Source organism: Eschrichtius robustus, chromosome 10, assembly GCF_028021215.1.
Source record: "Eschrichtius robustus isolate mEscRob2 chromosome 10, mEscRob2.pri, whole genome shotgun sequence".
NCBI classification, from domain to species: domain Eukaryota; kingdom Metazoa; phylum Chordata; class Mammalia; order Artiodactyla; family Eschrichtiidae; genus Eschrichtius; species Eschrichtius robustus.
In genome coordinates this window covers 68632863-68657588 of record NC_090833.1, presented here as the reverse complement: position 1 = coordinate 68657588, position 24726 = coordinate 68632863, and positions in this window count along the sequence as shown.

Genomic DNA, 24726 nt, shown 5'->3' with positions numbered 1-24726 from the left:
TTTTTAACAAGCACTACAACTCATTTTTATGCATGAAATTAACTCAGCTAAATCAGAGTTCACAAGCCTTCACTGGTAACATCAAATGAGACAGTCCTGGGGAAGAGGGTTGTTAATACCTCCCCTGTTCTTACCTCTCTATTTCCCCTTATCCCTGCCAAAATGCCATTTCTGAAAATATTGCGTGGTCACTATAGAAGGAAATAGAGGAAAGAAGAGCTAAGGAAACAGCAGTGTTCTCGCTCGATTGTGCTGGTGTGGGAATATTTCTGACTTAAGAAAAACCTCATTTTCTAAAAGTTGTGAGTTAAGTTTTATTCCAGGACCTTACTGAGGACTATAGCCTGGGAGACAACCTCTCAGATAGCTCTCAGGAACTGCTCTGAAGTGGTAAGAGAGGAGCCAGGATATTTAGGAGTTTTTTTTGCTGGAAAAAAAAAAACCCATGTAGTTGAACATCGAAAGATTACTGCTAATCACAAAGAACAGACATGTCAAGTTAATGATTTTAGTGCTTTTCTATGAATCTATGTATGGGAAGATGCAAGGATCTGGGTTCACTGAAATTATTTCTTAGATATGCATCTTAACTAAGTCCAGTATCCAAAGCACAGAATGCTTCCTGTTTTTCTCTATCCTGAATTCCCCTCAGGGCGCACTGTCCTTGGTAGGTGGCTGAAGTGGCTAATGGCTTGATCCTTGTAGAACTGGGATGGTAAGCAACATTTTGTGTTTACTGGAATGGCAGACAACATTCCCTGTCCACAGTTCCTTGGCCTGTGCTGGGAATGTGAGAGGTCAGACTCCCAAGGTGGCCAAACAGGAGAAAAAGAAGATAGGCAGTACATCCAGCACTTTGTCTATGTTGTGCCCACCTTTGGCAAGAAGAAGGGCTCCAATGCCAATTCAAGTCCTTTGTAATCCTGGTGTTCTCTAATAAAGCCCCTTAGTCCAGTCAAAGAAAAAGAATGATTTCACAAATGCCTTAAAAATAGGCATTTCTAAAAGGACTAATGTTAGAAAGCAAAGGACCAGAATGCTTAAGAATTGTCCACAAAGCCTGTTAAAAATGCAAATCTCCCCTTCTCCCTATTCTAATTAAGTACATAAGGTGTGGGGTCTGGGAACCTGCATTTACTAAAGCACCTAAAATGATTCTAATGCAAATTGATCTGGGGGCACATTAGGATATCACTTGTTTAATTTCCTGGAGCAAAGATAGAGGGGAAAAGAAAGACATTTGCAATGTCCACAGGAGATTTCATAGCTAGAACAGCAGTTTTCAAAGTGTGGTCTCGGACCCATGGAGTCTCTGAGAATTTTCAGGAAGTTTGAAAGATCAAAGATGTTTTTATAATAATACAAAGGTTTTATTTGCTTTTTTCCTGTGTTGACTTTTGCACCCAGTGTCCAAAATCAATGTTGGGTAAAACTGATGGCCTAGGTAACCTAGTGAATTTACTGATAGAAAACATAGGAAGAATAGCCTAAGGGGAAGGGAAGACTTTGATGTTGGATGTATTGATTTTGAGGTGCCTATTGGACATCCAGATGGAGTTGGTCTGTAGGCATTTATGGATCTGGAGCTCAGCAGAGAGTTCTGAACTGGACATATATGCAATGAATAGTAATTATGCTTCTTCTTTACATACACCCTAAGTCTCCTGACTAGGTTAAATCTCCATGACATTCTCTTTTTGTCCAAGGATACACAGCCAAGGATACACTTATCTGTCTATGTAACCTTGGGCAAGTTAAAAAAACCTCTCTGTTTCTCAATTTTCTCATCTATAAAATGAGGATAAAGAACTTGTATTATAGGATTGCTGTGAGGATTAAAGAACCTAATAGTGTTAAATGCTAAGAATAGTGCATGGTACACTTGAAAATAAAATACTGAAAATGCAGACTTCTTTTTTCTATTTGGCCATTAGATGTCGCTCAATATCCAGGAAGTGTAAGAAACCAGCTGTGCATGATTAAGTTCCTGCTTGGTCCTCCAGGGCCTGCCCCGTCTCACTGTCTGAATCTGCAGTTTGCTTAGTCATGTATTAGTATCTGTGTGTCAGTTGTCTTGCTGTATATAGCCAGAAATCCCCTCAACCATCCAGAAAATGTGTTCTGCAAATGTCCTAATTTTGCCAATTAGGTCAGCATACAGTAGTTGAGCCTTTGGTTTATGACATACCAGGATGAAAGCACTCCATGGCAGAATTCCCACTCATCTTTCAAGGTCCTGCTCGAATGCCACCTCTTCTGTGGAGCCTTATCTGACCCTCTTCCTTAACCCAGAGCAGGGCAGGAAAATCTCTGTGAAGATACATTTGTATTGTGTTTGTTTACAAATGTCTCCCTAAATTCTAGAAAAGATTCCGAATCTCCTTCTTAATAAAAGAAATGCACACTAAAACTACAAAGAAAAAGCCATTTTCACGTAGGAGATTGGCAGGTATCCACAAATTTGATAATATATTTGGTTTAGGGTAACAGGCAATCCCATACATTCTTAGTGGAATTGTACACTTGTTTATACTTTCTGGAAGACAATTTGGCAATCTGTCAAAATTTTAAACACAGCAATTCTTTTTCTAGACATTTTTACTAAAGGTGTATAGTACTTGCACACATGCACAAATATCAGTGTAAGGAGATATTCACTGCACAATTGTTTGTGGTAGCAAAAGACTAGAAGTGACCTAAATGTCCATCAACAGGCACTGGTTAAATTGCACGTCTTACAGTGAATTACCAAGCAGCTGTTTAAAGAAGGGAGTATGTTTATAGGAACTGATACAAAATTATCTGCAAGATATATTATTAGAAAATTGCTAGGTGGGGAAAAGTGAAGAAGTTGTAACAGTGAACATTTATTGAGCACTTTATTTATTTGATTTTTTTTTGGCCATGCAGCATGCAGGATCTTAGTTCCCTGACCAGGGATCAAACCCATGCCCCCTGCACTGGGAGTGCAGAGTCTTAACCACTGGACCATCAGGGAAATCCCTGTTGAGCACTTTAAAATGGAGTTTCTCATTTAATCTTCATAGAAACCCTCAGAGGTTGGAATTTATCACCACGTTATAGATGAGGAAACAGAGCGAAGTTAAATCATTTGTCCAAATTCTAGCTACTGCTTGGAAGAATTGTTATTTAAACCCCAGTAGCCTGGATTTCAGGGCCCTTGCTCTTAATCAGTATACCACATTCATGTGCAGGGGATATATATAGGTGCCATATTTTCTAAAGGCAGGGTGTGTGTATGCGCCACATGGATTCACAACAGCCTGTCAACAGTGACTGCATCTGGCAGGAGAACTGAGGGCCAATGGATCAAGGGTGGAAGGGAGAGTTTTTTCCCATTCTACACAAGTGGTTCTCAGCCTTGGTTGCATATTAAAATCACCTGGAGAACTTTTAAAACTACTGTTCCCTGTACCCACTTTAGGTCAATTAAGTGAGAAACTGGAAGAACGGCCCTGTCACTGGCATTGTTTTCAAAGCTTCCCAGGTGATTCTAATGTGAAGTTGGCATTAAGAACCACTTTCTAAACCCTCTTGTACCATTTGAATTTTTTTTTAACAGTAGCAATTGTTACTTTAAAAAGAACCTCAGGGTTTCCCCGGTGGCGCAGTGGTTAAGAATCCGCCTGCCAATGCAGGGGACACGGGTTCGAGCCCTGGTCCGGGAAGATCCCACATGCCGCGGAGCAACTAAGCCCGTGTGCCACAACTACTGAGCCTGTGCTCTAGAGCCCACGAGCCACAACTACTGAAGCCCACGCACCTAGAGCCCGTGCTCCACAACAAGAGAAGCCACGGCAATGAGAAGCCCGGGCACCGCAACGAAGAGTAGCCCCCGCACACCGCAACTAAAGAAAGCCTGTGCGCAGCAACAATAGACCCAACGTAGCCAAAAATAAATAAATAAATAAATAAATTCATAAAAAGAATCTCACAAGGGAGCATTGTGTCTTTTGACACAGATCTCAGGAGAACAGATCTCAGGTTGACACATTTCTTTATTGTGCTAAAAATTCTCTCTCTAAAAGATGACATATGAGACTGGTTAATTTAGCAAAAACAAAACATATAGTTTTGGGGAGTTCCCTAGCGGCCTAGTGGTTAGGATTCTGGGGTTTCACTGCTGTGGCCTGGATTCAATCCCTGGTCAGGGAACTGAGATCCCACAACCTACGTGACACAACCAAAAAAAAAATATATATATATATAGTTTTTACCAAAAATCCTTAATATGTATACTTCAGTTGATAGATTAGCTATGACCTGATATAATCTTTAAGTGAGTGTATTCTGTTTCCTTATAATAATATGAAAAGCTTTCTGGCCTCATATGACCTTAATACATTGTGGATTTGTCAGCTATATCTGTTTCTAGCTAAAGGAGTGGCCAACAAAATTATTTAAATATATTTTATTTTTATGTTCCTGACATTTTCATTCCTCCCTCCTTCATCATATCACTTCTCCACGAAAGCATCTTTGTGACGTCATAGTGCAAAAGAGCTGATATTCCATAACTCTGAGAAGTTAGCAATTTACACATAAAACACTTTCAGAAATGATTTAAGTTCATCACTAACAATTGTGTTCTCTGTTTTATTGACATACAACAGCTAAAGATGGGCTTTCCAGAAAACTCCAGTGAAAGCTTTACTAGGGGTAGAGTAGAACACACACCCTGATACCCAGGAGAAGAAAAGTTCATGCCTGATCAATGATTAATAGGTCGTAGGATAATAAACTTATAAGACTTGGGATGAGGAGTAACAGTGGCATGATGCATTTTTGGCTGACCTGAGTTGGGGAAGGGAAACATTGGCCTGAGGGAGGAGGGGTGGTGCTGAGTATGACAGCTGGCAGGTAGGTGATCAAAGGCCCACTTACACTGCCCGAGACGTGTGGGTGATTCCCCCCAAACCGCACAGTAGGTGACTTCTTGAGCATCATATAGGCATCCTCCGTCATATTTCTTTCTCCCCTTGGGAAAAAAAAGTCCTGGCATTCACCACCCCCTGTTCCCATCTTTCTTTCTTTTTTTTTTTTTTAATGTCATTTTTTAAAAAATTATTTATTTATGTATTTATTTATTCATTTATGGCTGTGTTGGGTCTTCGTTTCTGTGCGAGGGCTTTCTCCAGTTGCGGCAAGTGGGGGCCACTCTTCATCGCGGTGCGTGGGCCTCTCACTATCGCGGCCTCTCTTGTTGCGGAGCACAGGCTCCAGATGCGCAGGCTCAGCAATTGTGGCTCACGGGCCCAGTTGCTCCGCGGCATGTGGGATCCTCCCAGACCAGGGCTCGAACCCGTGTGCCCTGCACTGGCAGGCAGATTCTCAACCACTGCGCCACCAGGGAAGCCCCCCATCTTTCTTGAGAAGTGCTTTATTTTCTTTTTTGGCTTCGTAGCGCAGGTTTCGGGGATCTTAGTTCCCCACTAGGGATTGAACCTGGCCCCGGCAGCGAAATCGCCGAGTCCTAACCACCAGACCGCCAGGGAATTCCCAAGAAGTGCTTTAAAATCACTTTTAATTGGTTGTGTATTTCACAACCTGCACAGGGGAACTGAGGCACAGTAGGAGACTTTCCCACGCCTTAAGTGTTCTGGCTTCGCACCACAGTTCAGTATAGAACGTTGAGTATAATCCTGGTTTCATAGTGAACTTTGGTTTCATCAGATGAAGACTGAATTTTATTTAGCCACAAGTGGATTACTTGACCCACTTAATATTTGTTCTCATTTTTACACATTAAAAAAGCCCTTCGGTAAAAGGCTCTCATTTGCCTCTCACATGGTCATTGCCGGAAAATGAGAAACTCAATTACATCCTGAAATTCCTTGCTGACTCAACAATAGACCTAAAACAATAGCACGCTAAAATAAAAATAGAATTATGAAAAAAATGCAATGTGAATTTAGCACAGAATACTTATAACCAATTTATTTGTATACATTGCCAGAGCGGCTAGACATTTATTTAAGAAACAGTTATTGAATACCTGGCCTTTCCTTTAATTTTCATTTTTCTTTGGCCACCCCTGGAGGCTTGCGGGATCTTAGTTCCCTGACCACCAGGGATGGAAGCCATGCTTCCTGCAGCGGAAGCGCAGACCTCCAGGGAATTCCCTCCTTTACTGTTCCTCTTGATTTATAGTTAATAAATATATTTGGATCCTATGCACCCTTTGTGCCAGACACTATTGTAGGCACTTATACATCACCTCATTTAAGCTTTCATTTAAGTGGCTTCCCACTCGGATTCCCCTCCTCCTGACTGTCTTTTTCCTTCTCGTAGCCCATGTTTTGCCTGACTCCTACTCCTTTTCTCTATTATTTACTCTGCTGCCATTATTCTTCCCCCTGTTATCACAGTCTGTCCTTGGAAAACCAGCTATTTTTTTCTGTGGCACTCGGATCTTTTTCCTTTTTGCCTGTCTTTCGTATACGTTGATCAATGTGAAGAACATTCAGTGGAAACACACAAATAGGTTTCCTTAGAATACTTTAAAGTTCTAATTACCACTAACAATGTATGAATTTTTGGTGCTTCACATCCTCACCATTAGCTATTCTGGTAGGTATGTGGTGGTATCGCATTTGGTTTTAGGTTGTATTTCCCCGATCATTAATGACGTTGAGCATCTTTTCCTGTGCTACTGGCCACTCACTTACCTTCTTTGGTGAAGTGTCCATTCAACTCTTTTGCCCATTTTTTTCCAAAGAGTTGGGTTTTTGTTGTTGTTGTTGTTATTATTCAGTTGTAGGAGTTCCTTATATACCCTAGATACCTGACCTTTATCTGATATATATTTTGTTAATATTTTCCCCCAGTGTGTGGCTTACCTCTTCATTTCCTTAAGGGTGACGTTTGATGACCAGAAGTTTTTAATTTTGATGAAGTCTACTTTATAAGTTTTTCTTTTGTGGTCATTGCTTTTTGTGTTCAATCTAAGAAATTTTGCCTAATCCCAAGTCATGAAGACATTTTCATGTTTTCCTCTAAAAGCTTTATGATTTTAGCTTTTACATTTAGGCTTGTGATCCATCTTAAGTTTTGCGTATGCTGCGAGCTAAGGGTTAGGATTCATTTTTTTCCATATGAATATTCAGTTATTTCAGCATAATATATTGAAATAACTTTACTCCTTGGATTGCTTTGGTGCCTTTCTTGAAAATCAAAGGCCATATAAGGATGGGTGACTTGTATTTTTAAGTTATCTTTTTGTTATTGAGTTTTCATTTTATCATATTGTGATTTTTTAAAATTAATTAATTTTATTTTATTTATTTTTGGCTGCATTGGGTCTTCGTTGCTGTGTGGGCTTTCTCTAGTTGTGGCGAGTGGGGCTACTCTTCGTTGGGGTGCGCGGGCTTCTCATTGCGGTGGCTTCTCTTGTTGCGGAGCACGGGCTCTAGGCATGCAAGCTTCAGTGATTGTGGCACGCAGGCTCAGTAGTTGTGGCTCTTGGGCTCTAGAGCGCAGGCTCAGTAGTTGCGGTGCATGGGCTTAGTTGCTCCGCGGCATGTGGGATCTTCCCGGACCAGGGCTTGGACCCATGTCCCCTGCATTGGCAGGTGGATTCTTAACCACTGCGCCACCAGGGAAGCCCTCATATTGTGATTTGAGGATCTGGTTTATATAATATAGTAAGTCCCCTACATATGAACAAGTTCCGTTCTGAGAGTGCATTCGTAGGTCCAACAAAGTTAGCCTAGGTATCCACCTAACACAATTGGCTATATAGTACTGAACTGTAATAGGTTTATAATACTTTTCACACAAATAATACATTAAAAACAAACACAAAAAATATAGAAAACATTTTTAATCTTACAGTACAGTACCTTGAAAAGTACAGTAGTACCAGCTACATCACCACTGCTTTTACGCTTGCTTCTGGACATCCTGGGCTTGAAATAAAGATACTGTACTACTGTACTCTATACAGTACTGTACTCTATACAGTACTGTACAGTAAAGTACACAAAAGCACAACCATTTGTAGAGGACGCACGCAGGTGACAATGTACACCAGACACGTGAACTAACTTACGTGATTGGACATGCGAACACGTTCGCATCTTCGAAAGCTCAAAACTTGAAGGCTCATATGTAGGGGACTTACTGTATTGATTTTTTATTTTTGGACACTGTCTTTGGCTTAGTACATTGTCAGTTTTATTAAATGATCCTCCTGTGCTTAAAAAATATAATTTTTCTCTAATTGTTGGTTGCAGAGTTCTATATCAATCATTTGAATAAGTGTTTTTTGTTGTACAAGTTTCATACTCTTGTGGGATGGCAAGAAGGCCAGTGTGTGGTTCAAACGGTAAGAAGAGTAGGAGTTAAGATCAAAGAAGCAGCGGGGCCAGATCATGTCTTAAAGTCTTGGGATTTTATTATAAGCGAGTTGAGTCTTTGAAGGGTTGTGAGCAGACGATCACATTGATGCTGTGATGAGAATAGACTAGGAGGGTGTGGGGATGAGGCTTCCATAAGGGACAGGTTAAGAGACTATTGTAGAAGGCTGGGCAAGATAAGCTGATGGCTTGGACCAGGGTAGTATGGAAGAAAGAAGTGACAAGGGTCTGGATTCTGGAAATATTTTGAAGATAATGCCAGCAGATTTTGTTAATAGTTTAAATGAGGATTGTGAGAAAAAGAGAGGATCCAAGGATGACTCCAAGGGGACTTCCCTGATGGTCTAGTGGTTAAGACTCCACGCTCCCAATGCAGGGAGCCAAGATGCGATCCCTGGTCAGGGAACTAGGTCCCACATGCTGCAACTAGGAGCCCACATGCTGCAACCAAAAGATCCCACACGCGGCAACGAAGATCCCTCGTGCCACAACCAAGACCAAGTGCAGCTACATAAATAAATAAATATTAAAAAAAAAAAAAAGGATGACTCCAAGATTTTTGGCCTGAACTGTTGGAAAAATGGAGTTACTGATTACTAAGGTGGGGGGGGAGGGGAGTATGTATGTATGTATATATATATATCTTTGAGCTCCTTACAGGCATAGCCAGGGTCTTCTGTTTCTTTGCCATCTCTCAATAGTGACTTCATGAGCAGAATCCCAACAAATATAATGTTAATATCTAATATATACCTAGTACTTATGTGCCAGGCATGGTACCACTAAATGTAAATTTAATCATTTGATGTACGTTTATAGTTAATCATTTAATCCTTATACAAACCTAGGTGATAGGATCTATTGTTATCCCTACTTATACACAGGGACATTGAGCTCTACAGAAATTAAATAACTTGTTCAAGGTTGTATAACTAGTAAAAAGGAAAACTGGGATTCTTTATTTTCCTTTTTGTAAGTTTTCTCCAAATATATATAGTGCCTTACTTTTTGTATACAAACCATTGTTTTAATTTTTGAACATGTGACAGAATCACATAGTTTACAATTGAAAGAACAAGTTTCTCTTTCCACCTTTTTCTCAGCCATCCACTTCCCCTCCCATAGGCAATCAGTCTTATTAGTTTCTTGAACATTCTTCCAGAGACATTTTATTTCATAAACAAACAGATATAAAGTAGGAAATATTTTCCCTCTTTTAGTTTTTTCACAAAGGGTACATACTTTATACACTAAAATTTATATATTTTTCCACTTGGATAACTTTCTACATGGTTATTACCATAATTTATTTAATTAGTCTCCTACTGGTGGACACTTAGTATATTTCTAGTCATTTGTCATTATAAACAGTGCTGAAATGAATTGCCAGGTTCATATATCATTTGCAGAGGAAGAAATTGGCACTGTAACTGAGGTCTGTCTGACTTTAAAACTACTTCTACATTGATCTGCCTCCCCACGTCATTGATTGATTTGAGAAGATGATTCTCATTAAGCCCTCTCAATTTTATGAGAATACTTTACGCCTTTGCCCCTGTGACTCTTGGCTCACAGCCCCAGGTGTAGCCACTCTTAACCTCTTAAGTTCATGAACACTCAATCTCCTCAGGGGATCTTCGCCAAGAGCCTCATCTATATTCATATGACCCTGATTACAGACGCTAGAAAAAGGGAATAATAAACTCAGAGCACTTGAGACATTTTTTTTCTTTGCTTGTTGGTTTAAGGTAAATGTACTTTGGGAAGTAACCCAGGGGGTAAAAGTGTCTAGGGCAAATGGAAAGCTTTTCTAAAGTGAGAGGATGACCTGACTCTTGCAAAGACTGATTGCATAGAGTAACTTGAGCAGTGTATCAGCACATCCTGGGTGACACTTAACACTCATCGTTTTTGCCTTGCACAACTTTTCATTGTGTACGGGACGAACTTTGTTCTAGATTTGAGTCATTTCCTGTTGAGCGTCCACTTTGTGGTGCTAAAATGTTCACTGGTAGCATGATAAGATGAATGAAAACCTTAGCAACACTATCTAGCTCTGAACTTTGGCCTAGTTTGTGTTGCAATAACACATATTCTTCTGTGAACTTTCACCTAGATATGTGATTCCCTGAAATTATTAATAGCACTGCAGTGAGCCTAATAATTTTTTAATATATTGATATTTGAGATCTCTAAATACATCAGATATATTAGCACATACATTTAAAGTTAAAACTGCTCTTCCATCTCAGCCATAGAAAACAGCACTTGCCTATCTTTTTCATCCTGTGGTAATAATGATAATTAATATGTATTGAACCCTTACTACATGCTAGGTATTATTGTCAGCCCTCTAGGGTTACTCACAAGAGGTGGGTTCTATTATTATTATCTCCATTTTATAAAAGCAAGAAAACTGAAGCACGGAGAGGTTAAGTAATTTGCTTAAGGCAATACTGGAGAGCTATTTAATAGGGAAACTGGGATTTAGACCTCCTGCAGCCTGGCTTTGGAGCCCATACTGTTAACCACTATGATATGAACTTGTTAGGACACAAAGCCCTCCATCTACAGTAAGTCCCCTACATATGAACATTCAAGTTGTGAGCTTTGAAAGATGCGAACGTGCGTTCCATCAACGTCAGGTGTGAGTGAAATTGCAGCTTGCCCTCCGCCGCCTATTGCTGATCCTTCAGCTCTACCATCTCCCACCTCCTCTCCCTCCTCCAGTCAGTAACTCTTCTTGCCTGTTCACTCGATGTGCCCCTGTATGCCAGCTGTTGTACCGTACTACTGTACTTTCCAAGGCACCGTACTATAAGTTTAAAAATATTTTCTTTATTTCTTGTTTGTTTTTTAATGTATGATTTGTGTGAAAAGTATTATAAGCCTATTACAGTACAGTACTATATAGCCGACTGTGTTAGTTGGGTACCTAGGCTAACTTTGTTGGATTTACGAACAAATTGGAGTTAAGAATGCGCTCTCGGAACGGAACTCGTTCCTATGTAGGGGACTCACTGTATCTTACTGCTACTGCCATTTCCTACCTGCCCTTCTCGTCTTTCTGTCCTACTTATCACCATCCCTACCCTCCACTGTCTTAGCCAAACACTGGCAAAGCTGAGTTGGAGAACCAGCTGTTAGCACACAGTAACCCAATTTAATGACTGTTGGGCTACACCCCACAGGCCTACAAGGCCTGCGCTTGTCCAGCTTCAAGACTGAAGAAAGAGCCGGGAGTCAGCAACAGAGACATCAGTGGTTTAATGGATGAGGGAGCTTACACGTCTGAAACAAGGTCCTGGAGCGACACCCCACCGTAGGAGGCGCTGGGCAGGCAGGACATGGTGGTGGCATGGTCTTCGCTGGGGATGCGGGATGGGGAATTACCAGTTACAGGGGAATTGACGTCAGGTGGGCTCATTAGCTACCAGGGAAACCAGTAGAGGGGCACGCCACTCACCGCCCCTCTGATAAGCTATCACCAGCTGGGGCCAGGGACAAGTACGTAGGAAGGTCGGTCATGTGAGTAGGTGTGGGTGAAGCGGGCACTGGTCAGGCAGGCGATGTACAGGGAGCAAGAGAGCAGCCATCTTGACCACACACTCTACCCCTACATACCCTGCACAACCCTTACATCTTGGTCCTCCCCTCTTCTGCGGGGTCAGGTACGCAGGGGGCACTGCAACCAGATGCCACAAATTCAGTACAGACAGCAGCAGCCAGAGCATCAAGAATAAGACACCTAGTATGTTCAGGACAGTCATTTGCCCAGATACGGGCAAATTTTGGCGCTTACTGAGTCAGTGGAAAGGGAGTCACCAGCAGCAGTGCCCTGTCCACTTATAAGGAAGGTAAGGCCACCTCTGTTTCTCACAGACCCAGATCCACCGCCATGAGGAGGGGAAGTAACTAGTTTGGGTAGCCCAGAAGGCTGAGGGTTTCAGAGGCAGACTGGAGGTATGGGGGACCCCACCGTGCTGCAGGCTTGCATTAAGTGAGGCAGACAGATAGGGAGTGAAGAATTACACCTCACGACAGGGGCATAGTCGTGTGTAAATATTAGTTTACATATTCCACACTTTACAAAGTGTTCATAACTGCCCTAGGAGGTGAGCAGGCATGGATTTTGTCCTGTTTTACCCGAAGAGGAAACAAAGTATGGTGGCCGTAAGGTACACCACTCAGATATCTTTCCAACTGCAGGAAGTAATTGACTGAGGGTCCCTGCTGTGTCTGAAATCCATCCATGTGTTTGAGCTGGGGCCATGCTTCCCATGGGCTGCTCCCAGCCGGTAATGAGTGCAGCAGTGATATTAAGGCCAGCTCGGGATTCCTCTGATGGCTTGAGGGGTCCGCAGCAGCTTTGCTGAACTTCCATTAGCGTACACTGCACTCTAACATGCTTCAGGCCAGCCTTTCTTCCCTCTCTTCTTCTCTCCTGGGGAGGCCTGCATCAAAGGCTGATGGCTCTCCCAGCCTCTCCTGGCTCCCCCATTTTCCCTTAGAGGCATTTCCTGTAAGTTTAAGTTTAATACTGTTTTGGCATCAAACATAGATCTAGGTGGGTGATTCCAGGCTGTGCTTTTTAAATTTTTTTAAAAATAATGTCCGTATAATCTATTTTTATTTTATTAATTTACTTTTTTTTTTTTTGGCTGCACCACATGCAGCCTGTGGGATCTTAGTTCCCCACCCAGGGATCGAACCCATGCCTGCCCCCTGCAGTGGAAGTGCAGAGTCTTAACCACTGGGCCATTAGAGAAGTCTCTCCAGGCTGTGCTTCTAATCAATGCACTTTGTTGTCTTTCTTTTCATGAAATTTATTTCAACTTGAAATAAAGAGATGGGCACATCCTTCTTCCTACCAGCTTGCTGTCATATTTAATACTTTATTATTAAAAATATTTATGTATATATGATTGTTTGGCATATTGCATAGGCTGTAAATGAAAATTATTTTATCATATTAAAAATATGATTGTGGGCTTCCCTGGTGGCGCAGTGGTTGAGAATCTGCCTGCCAATGCAGGGGACACGGGTTCGAGCCCTGGTCTGGGAAGATCCCACATGCCGCGGAGCAACTGGGCCCGTGAGCCACAACTACTGAGCCTGCGCGTCTGGAGCCTGTGCTCCGCAACAAGAGGCCGCGATAGTGAGAGGCCCGCGCACGGCAATGAAGAGTGGCCCCCGCTCGCCGCAACTGGAGAAAGCCCTCGCACAGAAACGAAGACCCAACACAGTTAAAAATAAATAAATAAACTTATAAAAAGAAAAAATCTTTCCATCACCTGTTCTATAAAAAAATTAAAAAAATAAAAATATGATTGTGTTTTATTAAATTATGTAAATTTATAAGATGCAGTTTCATAAAACTTTCTGATTGGTTTATATGCAGACTTTGAGGTTTCTTTAGTTGTCGCTGTCTTTTTAAAATGATTTGTCGGGACTTCCCTGGTGGTGCAGTGGTTAAGAATCCGCCTGCCAATGCGGGGGACACAGGTTCGAGCCCTGGTCCAGGAAGATCCCACATGCCGCAGAGCAACTAAGCCCGTGTGCCACAACTACTGAGCCTGCGCTCTAGAGCCTGCAAGCCACAAGTACTGAGCCCACGTGCCACACCTACTGAAGCCCCCATGCCTAGAGCCCGTGCTCCACAGCAAGAGAAGCCACCGCAATGAGAAGCCCGGGCACCAAAACAAAGAGTAGCCCCCGCTCGCCACAACTAGAGAAAGCCTGCGCACAGCAACGAAGACCCAACACAGCCCAAAGTAAATACACTTAAATCTTAGAAAAAAAAGATGATTTGTCTTCTACCATTCTCCATCTCCACTATTCATTGCCCTTATTAACACTCTGGGGTTTATTTTATGCTGGCCAGCCTAGAGATTCTCGGAATTTACGCAGGCCAGAAGAACTACCTACCATTTGCAGGATGCCCTTATGGTTTGGCAGGGAATATAATAAAACCACAGATGCTAGTCTAAAGGGGAAGCTGTTTAAGTCTGTTGAAATGGTGTCACCAGGAGAATGGGGACATTGTAAGCTGTGAGCAGGAGCCCATTTAACATGGGGGGTGGGGTGAGGAGGCAGAGGAACCAGCAGGCCCTTACTTGGTTCTTCCTGGAGTTGGCTGGCAGCAATCTGGCTGGCTGTTCGCATAAGTTTCCAGGACGCCATCAAGAGTTTATTCTGAATGCACAGAATGTTTTGTCAGAATAATCAGGGCTTCCTTCAGTGTGTGCTTGACTGGGAAAGAAAGCAGGAACCCCTTAGTGGCCAATATTCTGGGAATGGTTGACCCTGGAGTGATGCATGGAAGAAGGGCTACAAAGTAAGGATGGTGGAGAGGATTCTGAAGCAACTCGAAAGAATTGAGTCTGTGGAAGCAACCCCCAGAGGCAGCAGACTGGAGCATTGTAATGCTCACCTCCTGCTCACGTGGCCCTATGGAGACAGGAAGTGTGGCTGGAGAGTCGGAGGAGAACCAAAGCCAGAAAGGCCAAAAGAAAGTGACAACTCGAGCAGCAGTTCTTGATTTGGTGAAGAAATGAAGAATGTTGTTAAAGAACCGTGTATGTATGTGAGCAGACTGGTGATTAGCAGGAATCAGTACCTTACGTGTGCAAGTGCATGCACAGAGTGAGAGAGAATGAGAGAGAGAGAAGGAACGACATTACCTTGCCTCTTTCCAATTGTCAGAATCCTCAGATATTAACTATATTTAGGTCTCTTCGAGAGTAGGAGGCACGAATTTTCCCTCTGTTGCGTCTGTTACATGGCAGGGCCTCCTTGAATACAGCGTATTGTACTTTGGGCATCACGGAAAATGGGTTCTTGGCTTCCTGGCAGTATGCACTGCTAAGAGCACACAGAGCTCTTAGCACAAGAGCACGAAAGTTCCTCACCTCACATCTAGCATTCTTCACCCACACATTTTGAGAGCTCTACCTAACAGTCCAGTTCTAACACGTCTTTGACTAAGCATGAAGTTTGTTGTTGCCAAGAGTCCATTTAGATTAAACCCCTATGACCATTAGCCATTTCCTGAGTAGCCTGAGGAATCAAATGTAAACAAAAGGTGGGGGATGAGGAGTGGGGTGCAAGGGCCTAAAGGGAAACTGCCCGTTCTGACAGGTGAAGACAGTGCCTGCAGACTCAAGAGAAGGAGTCACAGGAAGAGGAAGCCCAGGGGGCCTCTACTCTTTCCAAGATTTATATCTGCACAATTTCCTACCTAATCAGATGATTGGTAAGAAGCTGCCAAATCTTCTCATGGACTCCCACAGCTGCTTGGAGATTATATTAGGGCTTCTCAGTGATAGGCAGGACTGTCACAAGAAAGCATGAAGCTAGTGATGGTAATGTGTGATCCATCGCTAAGGGATGTGCATGCTGCTTTTTGTATATTAACCTTGTATCTTGCAATAATCTTAGCTATAATCACTTATTAGTTCCAGGGATTCTTTTGTCGATTCTTTTAGATTTTCTACATAGACTATCGTGTCATCTGTGAATAAAGATGGTTTTATTTCTTCCTTCCCAATCTGTACACCTTTTAGCTCCTTTTTGTGTTTTACTGCATTGGTTAAAACTTCCAGTACAATGTTGAGAAGGATTGGTGAGAGGGGACATCTTTGTCTTGTACCTGATCTTAGTGGGAAAGCTCAAGTTTCTCACACTACGTATGATGCTTTTTGTTTTTAAATTTTCTCTGTTATGCTTTCTGCTTACAAAGTTGGAACTACAGCTCATTAAACATTTTCAAATGTTGTAATAAATATATAATATGAAAATAGAAGTTTTTTACAATCTCTGCATGCCTACCCCAAATTGCCATTGCCAATTATTTGATATGTCTCTCTCAAGATGACATACTTTGTGATTTTGAAGTAGATTGTGTCTTTTATTTTTTCCTTTTCTATGTTCTAGTTTCTGTAACAGTTCTTTTTTTCTTTTTTCTTTTTGATTCGATAATTCGTTTTTCATTTTTTTTACTGAAGTATAGTTGATGTACAATATTAAATAAGTTACAGGTGTACAATATAGTGATTCACAATTTTTTTTTTTTTTTTTAAAGATTTATTTTATTGATTAATTGATTGATTGATTGATTGCTATGTTGGGTCTTCGTTTCTGTGCTAGGGCTTTCTCTAGTTGCGGCAAGTGGGGGCCACTCTTCATCACGGTGCGCGGGCCTCTCACTATCGAGGCCTCTCTTGTTGCGGAGCACAGGCTCCAGACGCGCAAGCTCAGTAGTTGTGGGTCACGGGCTCAGTCGCTCCGCGGCATGTGGGATCTTCCCAGACCAGGGCTCGAACCCGCGTCCCCTGCACTAGCAGGCAGACTCTCAACCACTGCGCCACCAGGGAAGCCCTGATTCACAATTTTTAAAGGTTATACACCACTTATAGTTATTATAAAATATTGACTATATTCCTTGTGTTGTACAATATACCCTTAGAGTTTATTTTATTCATAATATAGTTTGTACCTCTTAATCCCCTACCCCTATACTGCTTCTCCCCTCTTCTCTCTCCCCACTAGTAATCACTAATCTGTTCTCTATATCTGTGAGTCTGTTTCTTTTTTCTTACATTCATTAGTTTGTTGTATTTTTTAGGTTCCACATATAAGTGATACCATACAGAATTTATCTTTCTCTGAAAGATTGTGTCTTAATACACAGTATCTCTGACCAAAAAAAAAAAATTGCACCCACTTCAAACTGACGTTCCTTGACAGTTTGGGGTATACATAACCAGGCTGTGTGTATGTATGTATGTAAAAGAGAGAGACAGCCAGCCAGAATAAATGTGATGAAATTGCCCCTGCTCCATTTCTGGGAAATGCTCCTGATTTTTATCTTTTATAGGAAACTGTGTTATGAATTAGGTAGCCACATAATTTATTTAACGTGAATATGTTAAAATTCAGTTCAGTCACAGAATGCCCTAATCAGAATTATCCCAATGAATAAATGAATGAATGAATAAATGGAATGGTTACGAGCTATGAGGCACATATGTGCTCATCTGTTGGAGAGCTGTCAAGAACATGGTGGCCTAGATGTGATTTCCACCCAAGGATCCCTGAAGTTCTTATGAGCACGTAGGGGAAGGGGCCATGTCTTAGATCTCTAGCAAGGACATCCTGGGGTGATGGCTTGAGAAGTCCTTTTGTAAATGGTTGTTTGGGAACCCCCAGTTTTAACTTAGACACCCTCATGGACATGAAACCATGGGCCTTTAGGGATGTACCACCCACCAAGCAGTTCCAGAGATTGGTGCTGAGCAGTTGGGGATACATGTTGCTTGGAAAAGGTAGATGTAGGGGCCTAAGGGTCCTCTAGGAATGGGTCCTGTGATACTGTAGCTGCCTCTGCTCAGCCTATGCTCCCACATCCACACCCACACTTTTCTAGAACATTTGAGAGACTATGTCTTGGTTTATGAATTAGACTTGTAATTTTGAAACTCCCTAACTGGCCATCTCCAAGGAGCTGTGGGAGTTCCTGACTCAGCGATGTGTGTAAATGCTCACAGTTGGATTTTCTAGAACAAGTAAGCCGTACTCAGTTACTGGCTTTCTGTCATCAAGTTGCTAGGTAAAATTTAGCAATCATTGGTGACTCCTCTGGCTAATTGTTTTGTTTTTGAGCATTAAGTATAACCTAATAAAAAGATTATTTATGAAAAGACCTTTTCTGCCACAAATAATAGATATTCATTTTAGAGAATAGAGGTAAACACTAAAAAAAAATGAGCAGTAATCCTCCTACAAATGATAACTATATTTTCTTTTGGCATATTTTCTTCTAAAATCTTCTTGCTTTAATAAGCTTTCAATAAATAGATATTATATAGTTGTATGAGAAAATTTTCCTTTCTCCTTTTATTTCAACTTAGGGGTAACTATGATGTTTTTCTTTTTTCTTCACAGAAATGCTTTATCATCTGTATTTTTCAAAAACATTTGACCATGAATTATTTTTATTCAATCCTGGTGGCAAGCTTGAGGGTTTTAGATATCTGTAATCCTTATCTTCTGTATAAAGACACATAGAGCTGTGATGTTTCTTTATGAAGGTATGAAAATACATTCTGTTAATACAGATTGTGAAGGAGATAATAAATTAGTTTGCTTTGCTTATTTAAATACACATTCTGTCAAATGGCATTCTTTTTTACTTACATTTTTTGAGGAAATTTGTTTTTAAAAAACAGCTTTATATTGATCCACAGAGCAAAGTCATTGGACCTTGATTAGCACTGCTTTAGTTTGATCCTCAAATGGGCTATGACATTTCTAGCCTCCGAATTTCAAACCAAGCTGTTTCTGTATTTCCTCCTTGAGTGTTTGTAAGTATTTTGTCTTCAGAGATATATCCAATCTAAGTCATGTTGCTTAGATTGGAGTCATGTGGGTGACTGGGTAAACAGCCACCCTGCACACACAATTGTAGAATATTTATTTATTTATTTATTTATTTTAGGCCGCGCAGTATGTGGGATCTTAGTTCCCTGACAAGGGATGGAACCCACGCCCCCTGCAGTGGAAGCGCAGAGTCTTAACCACTGGACTGCCAGGGAAGTCCCCAATTGCAGAATATTTAATGTTCATGATATATTTAGTGAAAAAAGTAAGCTACAGAATAATATTAGTCATATAAACCCACTTTTATGAAAATGAAAGTTAGATAAATACACCTACATAGAAAAAATACAGATCTGTTAAAATAATATCAGGACTACTCCTATCAGTATGGTCTTAAATTTTAGAAGATCAATTCTGAATTCTTGATGAATTTTATAATGTTTATAGTAGTGTGGCTGTGCATGTCTGCTGAACTTTGGATCCTGATGTAACCCTGTCTTTACTTAGTGAAGCTTTTTGGATTTTTCTTTAATGAAATATTAAATCAAATGTGGAACTTTGGTTAATTGGCTCAGATAAAAGGAATGACTCATACTTGGATGACAAAATGGATACTGACCTTGAGGGTTTCATTCTGCAGCTCAGAGAGTGGGAGGATTCTCGAAATGGCAGTGACCTTTGTCGGTAAAGTCATGTTTCCCACAATTTCCTCCTCAGTTTTTTGTTGAGTCATTAAGGACTGCTAATATTGGCTCTGTCAAAAGCCAACCTAGAAAAAGCATCTTTGCCAAATCTAATTCCAGAGCTAGAATGTGGAGGTTGAGAGTGAATATAATAGCTGTCATTCCCAAAACTTTTGGCTCAGTCATCTTTCCAAAATTAACATACTTAAGCAAAAAACAAAAATCACTCCTCTCCTACCCCTACTTCTCACCTTGCCCTCGACCAATAGAGAGCTCAGAGAAATGGAAGGATCAGGCATCTTTTCAAAGATGAAGCCAGGCCCAAAGGACCACTTTCCAAGGGTAGCTGGCCCACAGCTTTTGCCTCCAAGAAAACTGCTGAAGAAGCCATCCCAGGAGAAGGTGCTTGTTTGAAGATCTGTGCCCTAAACAATTTTTATCCACGAAGACGAACATAAAGACCCAGTGGATTAGATAATCAGTAGAATCTCTTCCTGCTCTAAAATTCTAGGGTTATCATCTGGGCTTGGTGGCCCAAAGTTAAAATGACCTATGATTCTTAATTCCTGAGAAAGAGCAAAAAAGAAATAAACATTTTATCCACAGGCCTGATGTCTTTTGGGAACTGATCAAGCCTGGGGACTGACACATAGGTAGTGTATGGAAGGCAGTGTGCGCCTATGTGTCTGTTTGGGGCAGGCTTTCGTAATTTCACAAAGCCTTCTTCCCCATCTACCAAGAACAATTCCTTTCTAGTCCCCTGAGGAAATGCCTCTGATCTTTTTTTTTTAATCCTCTTCCTTTCTTACTACCTCATTTCCTCTTGCTCTTTATTTGAATATTCACTCAACAAACACTTACTGGGGACCTTTGAGGTTTATTCTTCAGAGATAGCATGATATAGCTGAAAGGTTGTAGACAGGATCTTTGACTTAACTCTACCGCTTACAAACCTAATAAGCGGTTTGGACAAGTGACTTTGAGTCAGAACACAGAATAGGCATAGCATGTCCTTCCTACCTCACATGAGAATATATTTCATAAATTGTTAAAAAAATAGATTTTTATTAACTTGTAAATGCCCCTAGGGGAGGGCACTTAATAATCTAGTCTTTAGCATTTGGGTTTGAATTCATTTATGAAATGCATCTGACTTTTTAGTTGAGAGCACAGGCTTGTTAGGATTGGAGTGTGCTGGGGAGAGGATACTGCAGTAGGGAGACTCAAAGCACCTAGGGAAAGGAGGATTCTCAAAGGAGGAGAAAAGGGGCTGAAAGAGTAGGTGAGGGGCCCTCAGAAAATACTTTGCCTGCTTTTATTTCCCCAAGGTCAGGCCCTGACTGTTTGCGATCTGGATACACAGTGGACCTGGCCTCCAAGCAGATCTGCTTAGGTTACCAGGGACAAAGACCACTCATCCTGCAAAGCAAACTGCCATGCTCCAGCAACCCCCAAATCATATGTTCTTGGGGTTATTAGGCCTTGAGGTTGGGAACGGGCTTTCTTTTTAGTGTTGGGGCTGGCCAGTAAGCTCGAGTTAGAGTTGAAATCAATAAACCTATGTTATAAAGGGCAATTCTTCACGCCAAGATGATTTCATAAAACGGACTTATTGTTGAGTTGTATTTTTGTGTACATGGCGGAAAGGTCATGGAGTCGGACACCTCACATTCTAGTTTCGATTCTGCCCGCTGCGGTGCCTTAGGCAGATCCCTCAGCCTCTTGGTCTCTCAGAAGAGTGTGGTTTGAATGCAGTTTTCTTTTTTAAAAAGTTTATTTTATTGAAGTATAGCTGATGTACAATGTTGTGTTAATTTTTATTGTGCTTCAAAGTGATTCATTTATATATATATATATATATATATATATATATATATATATATATAGTCTTTTTCATATTCTTTTCCATTATGGTTTATCACAGGATACTGAATATAGCTCCCTGTGCTATACAGTAGGATCTTGTGTTTATCCCTTCTATATATAATACTGTAGTTGAATGCAGTTTTCTTTTTCTTTCTCTCTCTTTTTTTTTTTGGCCGCACCAAGAGGCATGCAGGATCTTAGTTCCCCGACCAGGGGTCAAACCCATGCCCCTGCAGTGGAAGCACAGAGTCTTAACCACTGGACCACCAAGGAAGTCCCAAATGCAGTTTTCTTAAAGTATAGTTCTTGGATTACCTGCATCAGAATGACCTGGGCTACTTTTTAAACATTTCTGGACTATTTCCTAAATGAGGTGAATCAGAATCTCTGGGTATGAAACCGAGTTCCCCTCCTGAGTTTCTGATGAACCTCTCTATCCAAAACTGTATTCCCTTCCTTGTCCTGCCTCTGTTCCCCTCAGGATTGAGGAGTATCAAAGAAGAGGGGGGAATGAAACGGAGCAGGACCCTGTGGGGACCTCCCAGGTATAAAAGCCCCTCCCTTTCCCCCCGTTTCTTGTTGGTAAAAAAAAAGGCTTTAGTCTCCTAGGCCTTCCCTGAGTTCCAGAGAGCAGGCAAAACAGTTGCTAATTAGAGAAATGAGAGAATACAGAAACAAAGAAAAAGCAGCTAAGCAAGAAAAGTAATGACAATAGTTCAGCAATAAAACAGAGTCCTAGTTCCTCCTCAAGGGATATAACTAACCAGATTAAGATTCCTGGGCTTCCCTGGTGGCGCAGTGGTTAAGAATCTGCCTGCAGGGAACACGGGTTCGAGCCCTGGTCCGGGAAGATCCCACATGCCGCGGAGCAACTAAGTCTGTGCACCACAACTACTGAGCCTGCACTCTAGAGCCCACGAGCCACAACTACTGAACCCGTGTGCCACAACTACTGAAGCCCACCTGCCTAGAGCCCATGCTTCGTAACAAGTGAAGCCACCGCAATGAGAAGACTGCACACCGCAATGAAGAGTAGCCCCCGCTCGCTGCAACTAGAGAAAGCCCGCACACAGCAACAAAGACCCAACGCCGCCAAAAATAAATAAAATTTTTTAAAAAAGGACATTGTAAAGCTATACACAAGGTGAGGTATTGTTATTTTTTTGGGTTAACATAATACAGCTGGAAGGAACCCTAGATATCATCTAACTCCTTCATCTTACAGGCACTGAGGGTCAAGTGTATTTACTGTCTAAGAGCACACACCGAGTAATAATAAACAGTGTAGACTCTAGAGTCATACATACCTGGTTGCAGGCCCAGTCCTGCTACTCACTAGTGATCTTGGAGCCGAGGGCCTCACAGAAGTGAAGAGCTGAGTAGTACAGAGTGAGTAGAGTTTGCCAGCTGGGCAGGCACTCCAGGCAGAGGCAACAAGGGTTTGTCCAGAGAGAGAGGTCAGTGAGGGAGCGAGCACTGCACGGAGGCAGGGATACAGGAGGGTGTAGCTGGAGCATACAGTGCTTTTGTGGAAGGGAAGAAAAAAGGATAAGGGGTGGGGAAGGAGGCAGTTGCCCTACCTCTAGAAGGGGAAACTTGAAGTCAGATTTTCTTTTTCTTGCTATTTTACTATTACTTTGTATCAATTATACACCCAGGTTGAGTTGCTACAAACTCTAAGAAATGTGTCTCTGTCAACAGAGTCTCTCATACTTTGTAGTCCAGGAAGGAAGATCAGGTGGGACCTGGGATATGGCCCGTCCCCTGGAGCCCTTTCTGCTTCCCCTGTGAGCAAGGCTCTCTTGGGCAAAAAGGCTCTGGGCGTGGTTAGAAAACATTAATAATAGCTACCATTTCCTTGGGTCATTTGTAGAGATGTGGATGGACCTAGAGACTGTCATACAGAGTGAAGTAAGTCAGAAAGAGAAAAACAAATATTGTATATTAACGCATATATGTGGAACCTAGAAAAATGGTACAGATGAACCAGTTTGCAGGGCAGAAATAGAGACACAGATGTAGAGAACAAACATATGGACACCAAGGGGGGAAAGCCGCGGGGGGGTGTTGGTGGTGTGATGAATTGGGCGATTGGGATTGACATGTATATATTGATGTGTATAAAATAGATAACTAATACGAACCTGCTGTATAAAAAATAAATAAAATAAAATTCAAAAATTCAAAAAAAACCAAACAATAGGTACCATTTCCATGTGCCTGGCATTATTCTGTTGAATGTATTGATTCATTTACTCCTCACAAAAACCTTATGAAGTAAGCATCACTATTTTTTTCTCTTCTCAACTTTTCAAAACTTTTAAAAAGAGAAGTATAGCATGCATATAAAAAATAAAGTGTACAGTTTAATGAACTTTCACAAGAAGAGCAGACACATGTTAACTAGCACCCAGAACAAGAAAATTACCCGCACACAAAAGGCCCCTCGTGGCCCCATCCAGTTACTAGCCCTCCCCACCCTCGAAAGCAACTACCAAGCCTTACTTCTGACAACAGAGCTTAGTTTGCTTGTTTTGTACAGTATTATTTGTATGCAGCTTCTTTCACTTACATGGCGTGTAGTTATAGGTCTGTTCATTCTCTCTCATTGTTGGGTAGTATCCTCAAACTTTTATTTTGAAACATTTAAAGCCCCAAAAAAGTTGAAAGACTGGTACATACAATGAATAACCATACACCCTTTACCTAGAACATGAAGGACTCTTATTATTTCCAGTTTTTAAATGAAGGAACTAAGGCAAAGAGCAACTAGGTAACTAGCTCAGGTTATGTCCCCGAGATCTAGTCTCACCTAGTTTGCTACTTAAGTCAGTCATGACTGTGGGCAAAATCACCTAATGTCTCTGAGACTGTTTCTCATTATTAAAATGGGAGTAATAATCCCTATTGCACTGAGTTCCCAGATCGTTGTGAGGCTCAAACAATGAGGAACATATGAAAGTGCTTTGTGAAGAGTAAAGTGGTGTTAGTACAGAAAGTATTTTAAAAAATGTAGGCTCCTGGGCCTCACCCCTTGTAGCTCCTAACTCAGTAGGGCTTGGGTAGGAGACAGAATGTTTAACAAGCACCCTAGGTGATTCTGATGCACTAGTCCCGAGACCAACTATGAAAAATCACTTCTGTAAAACAAAGGTTCTCAAACGTTAGAGACTAACAGAATCACCTGGAGGACTTGAGTGTTATTATTGCCACTAGCTCCATGTTCTCCCAGACTCATGAAGATGAAAGAAAAGCAGGTGCAGAATTTGGTGTGCTTTATCCTCTGGGGACTTGGAGAGTCTAGACCCCAACATTAGTCTCTGGAGCCCTCTCCTTCTCAGGTATAGAAAAGCAGAAGGAAGCTTGCTTATCCTTAAAGAGGGCAAGTGACTCACAGGTTTAAAACAAGTAAAAGCATG